This window comes from Orbicella franksi, chromosome 9 (assembly GCF_964199315.1).
Source record: "Orbicella franksi chromosome 9, jaOrbFran1.1, whole genome shotgun sequence".
Taxonomy (NCBI): Eukaryota; Metazoa; Cnidaria; class Anthozoa; order Scleractinia; family Merulinidae; genus Orbicella; species Orbicella franksi.
In genome coordinates this window covers 19,825,289-19,836,118 of record NC_138153.1, presented here as the reverse complement: position 1 = coordinate 19,836,118, position 10,830 = coordinate 19,825,289, and the positions used below count along the sequence as shown (strand labels likewise).

General features: G+C 38.3%; 1 pseudogene; it reads right to left on the bottom strand.

Annotated features, from left to right (window-relative positions):
- Window positions 1-8,903: 8,903 nt before the first annotated feature.
- On the bottom strand, window positions 8,904-9,787 carry LOC145498004 (uncharacterized; annotated as a pseudogene).
- Window positions 9,788-10,830: the final 1,043 nt, after the last annotated feature.

Below are 10,830 nucleotides of genomic sequence, written 5' to 3'. Positions count from 1 at the left end.
CTCATATTATGTAGCACATCTGCAAATTGCATCGTAATAGCACTGTCCCCACTGGAGCCCATGGTTCAGTAGTTTACTTGGACAATAAATTTCATAACTTTCCTGGGGGACTGGATGAGCTAAATGGTATATGGGAGACTTCCTGAATATTGGCAAGAATGTATGACTATCCCTTTACAGGTATTCATTAATAAATAAATAAATAAATAAATAAATAAATAAATAAAGACACTAACACTAACACTACTAACATGATTGAGTTTGAAAAATATATATATTTTTAGTTTATGATATTTTGAAAAATTCCCCGCTCCCATCTAACATGCTGATCTTCTTTAATTTGATACTTTAACAAGGATGCTACACCTTGGCAACTCGTTGGCCAGGATTTGTTGCACAGTCTTCACATCCGATAATGGGTCTGTACATATTATTTATGTATTTATGAAACAGAGATCTCCCCATCCCATCCCTATGGAAATTCCAATTTTTATTAACACTTTTCTTTAAAAAGTTTGGCTTTTGAGACCCTCCCCATCCCTGGAATTTCCAATAATCTCCTTAGGGTGGGTATAGACATTTTCTAGAACCACACAATAAAACAAATAAACAAACTTTAAGATAAAAATAATGTTAAAGTATAAGTCAGTGGGACATATATACATTGATCAACTCATAAACACATGATTGATCATTGCAACTATACACAACTAAGCAAAGGTGAAATTATAGCCTGAAAAAAAAATTAGGTGTGAACTGGATTCCAACCCATGACCTCTGTGATACCGGTGCGATAACTTAATTAATTAAAGTTCTATGCTACAACATACCAAACTGCTAATTTATTATGAAGTGACACAGCTAAAGGAGAGTTGCCAAGAAATCAACCTTTTAGTTGAATTCTAAAAGATCAATATGAGTCTTCTAAATTTAAGATTATTATACCTAACAAAAGACATACAGTAGGGCACTGCACTGTGTGCTCTCTCTACACACACTTCCAGGCAGGCTAGTAATACATATACATGTACTTTATTTTTGTTTGGAATATACTGTTACTGCATGGTCATATAAGAGGTACTAGTTGCTGCTGCGTAGTCTTGAAATATATAAGTGAACTAAGCGTGACAAAATATAATGTATATTAAATCTGCACCAGTTCAGTATAATTTAATACCAAATTTTAATCAGCCGCAAAAAAAAATTGTTAGCACCTGATATTACATGTACTTTGTGAAGGCTTCTGGAGTGGTTATACTTTTATAAAGTACCTGGCAGCAAGTACTATTTTGATTTACTAAAGCAAGACTGTAGTAACTGCTAAGAAAATGTGTTTGGTACATCCCAGAAAAATTGGGTGGGGGTCAGTGCAGCCCTCTTCACAAAAGTTAAACCCTTAACGTATTTATGACCATAATCTGCAATTTTCCCTACCCCATTTATGACTGTTGTGACTGCTACAGTTGCCCTAAACATAAGTTTTGAAGGACTTTTGTTGATGGTCTTATCAATAATGATAAAAATTGAGGTAGCTTATTCTAAAAAACATAACAAATTAAAGACTAGAGGGCAAAGGCCTTACCCTAGAGTATTTATGACCAAAACGGCTGAATAACCATACCCTTTGGGACTGCACATAGCTATATATAGCACATAGAGAAGAGTTCCCGCCCTCCCTCCCGCTGGAGCAGGAATCAAAATATTATTGCCTTGATGACATAATAAAGATAAAATCTCAAAATAATCAAGAGTTACATAAATGCATGGGACTTCACTAACAAAATGATGCCTGTTGCTTGCTGTAAATTGTATACAAATTACTCCTACAATGTGCCAGAATTCTGTTAATCTGGTCACCAACAGGCCACAAAAATCTGACTGTATAATTAATAAATAAGAAAATGACCGACTGAGCTTTTGTTTGAGCCAGAACAGAGTGGCCATAATAACAAGGTCACTGTGTTAACGGGGGTGGCTGTATGGTGAGGCACATTCCACAGTAGTGATAAAGATGACACTCTCAAATATGGAGGCCCGTTCTGGTCAAAATTGTAGTAATAAAATTGCCCCACAAGTCAGTTTTTTCAGTCACTGTTTTACTTTTTATGAGCTTGCTGTGTATTTTCATCGGCGGTACAAATTTCCTTTTTGAGGTGGTTGCTTATTTTTTTTAGCAGCCTGAATTATTTTAATTTAGTCTGGTTAAATTTTTTGTGGGTACTACGAATGAATTTTTTCACTCGTACTGCAAATTATTTTTGACTGGTACTGCGAATTATTTTTTACTTGTGGTACTGAGAATTATTTTTTCATTGGCGCTGACAATTATTTTTCAAGGTATCGTGAATTTATTATTTGGCCTACAATACATTGCGGGCTTGCGATTGAGGGGGACTGGCTCGAGTGTTTTGACTTTCTAGGCGGCCATTTTGAAAATTGTGCGAGTGCTATCCAAAAGAATGCCAAGGCGAAACATTGTCAGAGAAAGAAACGAAAGAGGTTTTCACCTTTTCTTACAAAATCTGAAAGGAGTCGTTAGTGTGTGCGCAAGTGATGAGGTTTTCTGGACCGAGGATTTAAGAGCAGCTTCGCCTAAATATCAACTAGACTTGGAAATAGCGAAAAAATCGAATTTCTTCAAACTCGCCCAGAATGAAGCCCTACGGGCACTAGTTACAAAAATATCGTTTTAAGTTCGATAAATCAAAAATTATTTTTTTCCGCAATTTTTTCGTTTCGATGCCCCAAATCGGCCAAAATCCATCGAAAATGAGCGGCATATTCAGAGGCTCGTAAGCTCAAAAGTAAAAATCTTCATTACAAACTGATTGCACGTCGTATTTGTACTTCCTTTTTTGTCTATTTAGAGCTAAATAGATCGTGATTTGATTAGAACTTAAATATTTGACGAATTTTCTAAATTAACGACCCAAGACAGCTTTACAAGAGGTCTACATTTAGCCTATTTTCAAATGCTAAAAAGGCGTTCTGGTACACGGCTTTTCCCAAAACGACTAGTTTGGTGTGAAAGAGCATTCTTTCTTCTTCAAATTAGTGAAATAAAATTTTTGGGTAAATAAAATCGCGAGCGCTGAGATAGCGAACTAAATGCAGCACTTCTTCCTGAAAACGTGATCTTTGACCCGAGCGTAACGAAACCGATTACTGCAAGAAAACCCGGAAGAAAAGCAAACGCTTCGTTATTTTGAAACAATTTCTAGTGATATCTCTCCGAAACCATGATTGCAAGAAACTATTTCCAGATATGAAATCTTACAGGGTCAAAAAAGGAGCTAAAGGGTGCATTTTGACACAATAACTTTGTTTGCTGAGAATTGAAGTCAATGACCGTTAACGAATTCCAGTGAAATTTGCAAACTTGAAGTATGTTAGCCGATACTTACCTGAATATTTATATTAATAGAAGAGTCGTCTTCTTGGATTAACCTTCAAAAGAAGCAAGATCCAGATTTGAAAACCTCTAAAAGAAGAAATGTTTAATGTTCCGTGACCTGCCCGCTGCTATAAATTAGCTTAAATTCCATGCACATGCCGACCGCATGTTTGTCGTAAAACCAACTGAACTCCACTGACAGTTTCCATGGGCAACCCCAAAATAAACAATCCCCAAAAATGTAAAGTGAAATTGGCTGTCTTCATGAACAGTTAGAAGCTAGAGTCAAGTTCCATTACCTTTAAAAAGTGCTTGAATTTATTTGTTTGCGTCGACTTTGTCCACTACTCTCACGTTCGAATGCCGCGAATCGGTCACGCCAAAACAGTGCAGACCGTGCAGACTGCAGACAACACCGCGTTCAAACGTCGGGCATGCGCAAATTGGTACATTTTTTGGCAGCCGCGCGCCAATTTCCCGCGCAAAAATTTAAAGGAAAACATGGGAAACAACCGGTGTCACGCAAAATTTACGAAAAAAAATTGAAAAGTTCATAGAAATCTGTAAAAGGAAAAGAAAGCAGGTAAAAGGAAAACTTAAGACTTTTCAGACACAAAGTTTATTAAGTTACCGGTATTCTGTTGATTTACCATTTTGTTTTGAGCTTTACCAAAAAAGTTTATAAGTCTTAAAGCCCGTGTCATGCTACGAGCCGACGGCGTAGTATATTTTTATTTGTTTTTATTAATCACACGATGCGTGACGCCGGAAACAGACGACAAACGATGTGTAAAAGAAGGAAAAATGGGAGAAGAAAAAGACAATTGCAGTGATTCGGCTTCGCTCAGACGAGCTGGAAAAATTTTGGCAAGGACTGAGGGATTCCATCCGGATCCTTGATTTGTCTGAAGCACAGGAACGAGATGAATCGAAACGGCAAATGATGTTCATGTCCATCGTCATGGGGGCATAGCTGGCCAAAATACTGATCCCAAACCGACTGTACCTGGTCTTTGACCAGGTGGGAAAAGCTTTTCTAAACTACAAACCTGGAAAAAACTGGTGCACTAAATGCAAAGTCGAGGCGGACAAAAAATTCAAGGAGCACGGAAAATACATACCACGGAAAAGAAAGACCTGCAACAAGCAGAAGGTAGAACAATTTTTAACTCTCAAGTCATTTCTGTTAGCTCTCGTTGTACCGGCTAAAACATAAACAAATATATAAATAACGAGGAAAATGTCATTTATAGGATACCGATGACCCATGAAAAGAACAGTGTCATGAAAATATTTTGGCCACCTTTTAGTTGCTCCATTGCTCGCACATGCGCAGACGTTTGACCGCTGTGTTACTGCAGACACTTGTTTGGGCTTTTCATTGTGACTCCTTTTTTGGGTCTAGTTACAAAATAGTGTTGAATATATCTGAAAGTCTGTCATTTATCCACAGGCTGCACAAGCGCAGAATTGACTTTTGATTCAATAGACAAACGCGTACAAGACTTTGTATGGGAAACTTACTCAGTCTGCACGGTCTGCAGTGTTTTGGCGTGACCGATACTACGCAGTATTCGAACGTGACAGTAACTACTGAGTGAACAAAGTAGAATCAAGCACTTTTAAAATGTAATGGAACTTGACTCTAGCTTCTAACTGTTCATGAAGACAGCCAATTTCACTTTACATTTTTGGGGATTGTTTATTTTGGGGTTGCCCATGGAAACTGTCAGTGGAGTTCAGTTGGTTTTACGACAAACATGCGGTCGGCATGTGCATGGAATTTAAGCTAATTTATAGCAGCGGGCAGGTCACGGAACATTAAACATTTCTTCTTTTAGAGGTTTTCAAATCTGGATCTTGCTTCTTTTGAAGGTTAATCCAAGAAGACGACTCTTCTATTAATATAAATATTCAGGTAAGTATCGGCTAACATACTTCAAGTTTGCAAATTTCACTGGAATTCGTTAACGGTCATTGACTTCAATTCTCAGCAAACAAAGTTATTGTGTCAAAATGCACCCTTTAGCTCCTTTTTTGACCCTGTAAGATTTCATATCTGGAAATAGTTTCTTGCAATCATGGTTTCGGAGAGATATCACTAGAAATTGTTTCAAAATAACGAAGCGTTTGCTTTTCTTCCGGGTTTTCTTGCAGTAATCGGTTTCGTTACGCTCGGGTCAAAGGTCAAGTTTTCAGGAAGAAGTGCTGCATTTAGTTCGCTATCTCAGCGCTCGCGATTTTATTTACCCAAAAATTTTATTTCACTAATTTGAAGAAGAAAGAATGCTCTTTCACACCAAACTAGTCGTTTTGGGAAAAGCCGTGTACCAGAACGCCTTTTTAGCATTTGAAAATAGGCTAAATGTAGACCTCTTGTAAAGCTGTCTTGGGTCGTTAATTTAGAAAATTCGTCAAATATTTAAGTTCTAATCAAATCACGATCTATTTAGCTCTAAATAGACAAAAAAGGAAGTACAAATACGACGTGCAATCAGTTTGTAATGAAGATTTTTACTTTTGAGCTTACGAGCCTCTGAATATGCCGCTCATTTTCGATGGATTTTGGCCGATTTGGGGCATCGAAACGAAAAAATTGCGGAAAAAAATAATTTTTGATTTATTGAACTTAAAACGATATTTTTGTAACTAGTGCCCGTAGGGCTTCATTCTGGGCGAGTTTGAAGAAATTCGATTTTTTCGCTATTTCCAAGTCTAGTTGATATTTAGGCGAAGCTGCTCTTAATAGAAGAGACTACGCAGCGGCTGTAAGACTCGTACACAACTCTAACCCTTATTGAGCATGACATGACTTCCCAAATGAACGATCCCCTTCCTGAACATGTGCATCGTTTGAAGAGCAATGTGCAATCTCTTCAAAGACTTCTCGTGTCTTGTGAAATTTCTGCATCAAGTGCAGAGAATTCTGTTTCATTTTATCCTCAACCAAGTCCAAGGATGGAGGGTCATGGACCTGGAAGACCGGCCTTGAATATAACGAAAGAACAAATAGAATATTTGCGTTCTATACATTTTTCATGGGAAAAAATAGCCCAGTTGCTTCACGTAAGTGTATCAACGCTTCAAAGAAGACGAAGGGTGTCAGGTATAAGTGATAATTTTGAACAATATTCAGACATATCCGATGATGAGTTAGATCAAATCTACAAAGAAATAACTGCAGCTGATACAAATGTCAGCAATGGTGGATTTCTCACACCAAATATTGGTAGGAGACGATTTATTGGAGCCTTGAGGAGTAGAGGGTTGCGAGTTCAACACTGGACGGTGAGCAACTGTTTACGACAGTTAGACCCTGTAGGCACTGCTTTAAGGTGGCGGTTGGTAATTTATCATCGAAAGTATAATGTTCCAACACCCAACTCGCTGTGGCACTTTGACTCAGCCCACAAGCTTATCCGATGGAAACTTATAGTCCATGTTTGTATAGATGGATTTTCACGTTTGATTACCCATTGCAGGTGCTGTGACAATAACAAAGATGAGACTGTATTAAGACTTTTTGAGGAGAGCACAAAAACCTATGGGTTGCCATCAAGAGCAAGATGTGATTATGGGATGGAGAATGTTCTTGTTGCCCAGTTCATGTTGGAAAGAAGAAGCTTAGACAGGGGAAGTATTATCACAGGATCATCTGTTCACAATTTCCGGGTAGAAAGAGCTCACAGGGATGTTTATGCTGGCGTCCTGTGTTTCTATGCAAAGTTATTTGACGAAATGGAAAAAACTGGTATTCTTGACCCTTTAAATGAATTGCATCTGTTTTGTCGTCATTACATATACTTACCAAGAATCAATAAATCTCTTGAAGAATTTGTTGATCAAATGAATCAAAGGCCAGTGTCAACAGAGCATATGTCCTCTCTTCAGCTGTGGACGAGGGGCATGCTGCAAAACAGAAATTCTCAACACACTGCACTTACTGTAGATGAAATGGAACAGTGTGGTGTTGACCCTGATGAATCAGTTACAGTGAGCGATGAAGACTACCAGGTACGCATTGATCCACCAACCTTTGTGCTCACAGAAGAGCAAAGGATGCAACTGCCAGATCCCTTTCAAAATGACCATAACCAAGGTCGGAACAATTCCCTTAACAGTGTCGAGTTCATGACATTATTCCTTTTCAACGAGGAAGAAACTTAAGAATAGAAGTCACTGATGGAAAACCCAGTTGATGTTAGCTTTTATATGTGCTTGCAATTTTGAAAACTAGGATTTCTGTGTCAAATAATAAAAAACTCCGTTTGTTGCTGCTTTTTGGAGGAAAGATTTGAACTCAACCTAGATTTTGACTAGACCTTAGAGGAGGTAAAGTGCATTACCCTAAGTGCACTGAGTCAGGTTATTACAAAACAGTCATTTTATGTCCTTGGGACACTTTGCAGAATTGTATCCCATGATGAACAGAGGGAGAAGTCAGATGTATAAGAGTCACAATAGAAAACCTACTTTGAGAGATTAAAAAATCATCTTGTTAACACCCACACCCTCTACCTCCCTGCAAAACAACTTGGCTTTTGTACCCATTTTACAGTCACCATTCCATGTTTTCTAATGACAGGTCTGTAGTTCTTCATTCAAAGTGCACTCAATAGCTCCCACTTTCATTTTTCATTAACATTAAGAGTGGTAATGACCTGGATAAGTTGTTACACAGTTGCCTCTTTTATCTTCTTTCTGATTCCTTTGTTTGTTTATTTGCCACAAAAAAACCCACACCAATGAACTAAAGTAGTGAACACCATCAGAATACGAGAATTGAAACCGTTCGGGAATACATTTTACAGTTCATCAGCCTGAGTTCTATAGCCTATTTCCTGTACTAAGAGTGGGTATTTCTCCCACACAAAGAATTTCCCTGAAAAAAGAGAAAAATGATACTTGCGTTGATAACATAAACATTTTATTAAAGGAAAGTAATGACAAAGTTAAGTAACAAATACCGGGTATGAAAGTGAACTTTTGCTACCTCTTCCCATAGCTGTCACTGAAGTATTGAGGTACATGTATCAATAAGGCTGGAGAAAACACTATTTAGAGATCTCACTTGAATACATACAAAACTAATGCAAAGCACCATTACTAAACCCAACCAGTTGCAAAAGCTAAGTTGTTAAAATGGAAACCCAAGAATGAGCAGGAATATCCTAGATTGAAAACAATTTTCTGTCAGTTAACTGAAAACTGTTCAAACTCAACATGGTGTTGTCATGAATAATAACATTATCATTGTTTAACATGGCCACTGAAACATTTGTGATTAACAACATCATATTCAAGGGACAGATTTCTTTCAATCCAACTTGACTTCAAGGTTCAAGCTGTTGTAATGTAAAAACCTTCAAAACAAACTGTCACCTTTCTATAAATTAACTCTTGACAAAGCATAAGTTTCAATTCAAACTTGTAATCCTCATTTCTGAAAAGAGCCCTTTGGTAACAGAAAAAATAATGCTTAACTCTACAATAACATTATTGGAATCTGTTAAATAATTCCAAAGTATGTGCTACCAAAAGCATAGTCATACAGATTAAAGAGGATGTCATCTGAAGGAAGACTGACTGTGCTGCTTGGAGATGGGAGATGCAATGTATTAGTGCAAGTGTTTGAAGTAGGGAGGAAGCTCCCACTGCTGGATACAAATCTGAATTGTGGGAAATGGAAAACCCCAATGCTGGCTCCTCATCTGCGCCACAAAACAAATTGCAAAATGTGATTAAGGGTTAGGGTGGTGGATCCAGTAACCCTTCTCCCAGAAGCAACTTCTTTCATGTATTTGTAAAATGCAGCATATACTTCTTTTTCATACCTCGTAGTATTGGAACCCTCCTCTGCAAACTTTGGTTCCAACAAATGGACAAGATTCCTCACATTGAGTTTGCTAGAAGAGGGCCTGAAAAGGTATAAAAACAAAGGAAGCTTTGCCATCAGTTGCAGGACTCCAACTTTTCGTCAACCATTTCGTAGGTTGACAATGCAGGGGGAATGCTCAGATGAATCATCAATAAGTTCTTGAAGTTGTTCCTCAGACAGGAAGCTGGGAATTTTCCCATTCTGTAGAACACTTAATCCCATTATTATACCAGATGTATAGTAACGTTCTGCAAAGTCCTCGATGAGTCCACTGTCAAACAATTTTTCTTTGATTTCTTTGAGAACTAACCTGAAAAACTCTTTTCTAGGCCCCCCCAAGTTCTGAGCACCCTCTCCAATAAAATCTACCTCAAGCCTTAAGTTGTCAATTAATGCTACTTCAGCTAATGCATCTTGAAAAACATGGTCCCTATCTATTATTATTAAGTTGGTCTTTCCTTTTAGTTCTGTTGAAGGGTCAACTATGTCCAACTGCCTTCCATCTAAAATGTGTTCTTGGGCTTTCTTCAGGATGCAACTGGATTTTGAAATCCCTTACATTCATCAATAATATTGACAGTAATGTTATCAATGATTCTCAAATAGTCAGCCTCACTGACAGGCTCTCCATAATCTACAGGCTGTTCCTTATTAGCCGCAGGTTGCACTACATGTTGTTCTCCATTGCCTCCCTCTTGATCATCCACAGTTATGGGTGCATGTTGTTCTCCACTATCTCGCTCTTGATCATCTGCAGATTCGACTGCATGTCCCTGTTCCACTGCATGTTCCTCTTCCTTATGTCTATTTGTATTTGGCTCTTCACAGTTCATAGATTGCACCTCATCTTGTACGATGATGCTCTCTTGATTTACTTCTGACATGAAATCATCCATACTCCTTTGAATACCGCTGTCCACCTCATCTGGGTCATCTTCGACCAGTAAACGCACATACACAGCACCTGCAGAGGCAATGTTCTTCAGCAAAATGTTTCCACTGATCCTCACCCCTGAAGCCAATGTCGGTTTCACTAGCACTCCAGAGATATTCTTCACGAATTCGAACTCAATGTACTTGCATTCCTCTGGAAACTGTGCTTTCACTTTATTGTAAAGAGTTTTTTCATTCCACCCTTTGTCAATTGTAAATCCACTTATAACACGATTTCTACGTTGGAGACTGACCTTTTCTTGGCGAGTTGTTTTCACACTGTAAATCCACAATAATAATGTCTTTGGTGGCAAACTCATTCGATGGACGGCCAACCCTTTGTGTCGAATTAGAGCGGCCTCTACCGCTCGAAGTAGGAGCAGAACTACGATGAGTTGTTTCTTGCATACTCGGGAATCTTCGGTGCAGTTCACTTACCAAACTTCCTGAACTTCTAGTAGAAGATCCCGATTCTGATCCTGACGGAAGGGAACTAGAAGCAGAACCAGATGATAATGGACTCGAAGTGGAAGAACTTCGCTGGAGTCCGCTAGCTGAGAAATTCGACTGATTTCTGTTATAGCATTATTGGCTATCTCACGTATCTGCCGTTGAACAGATTTAT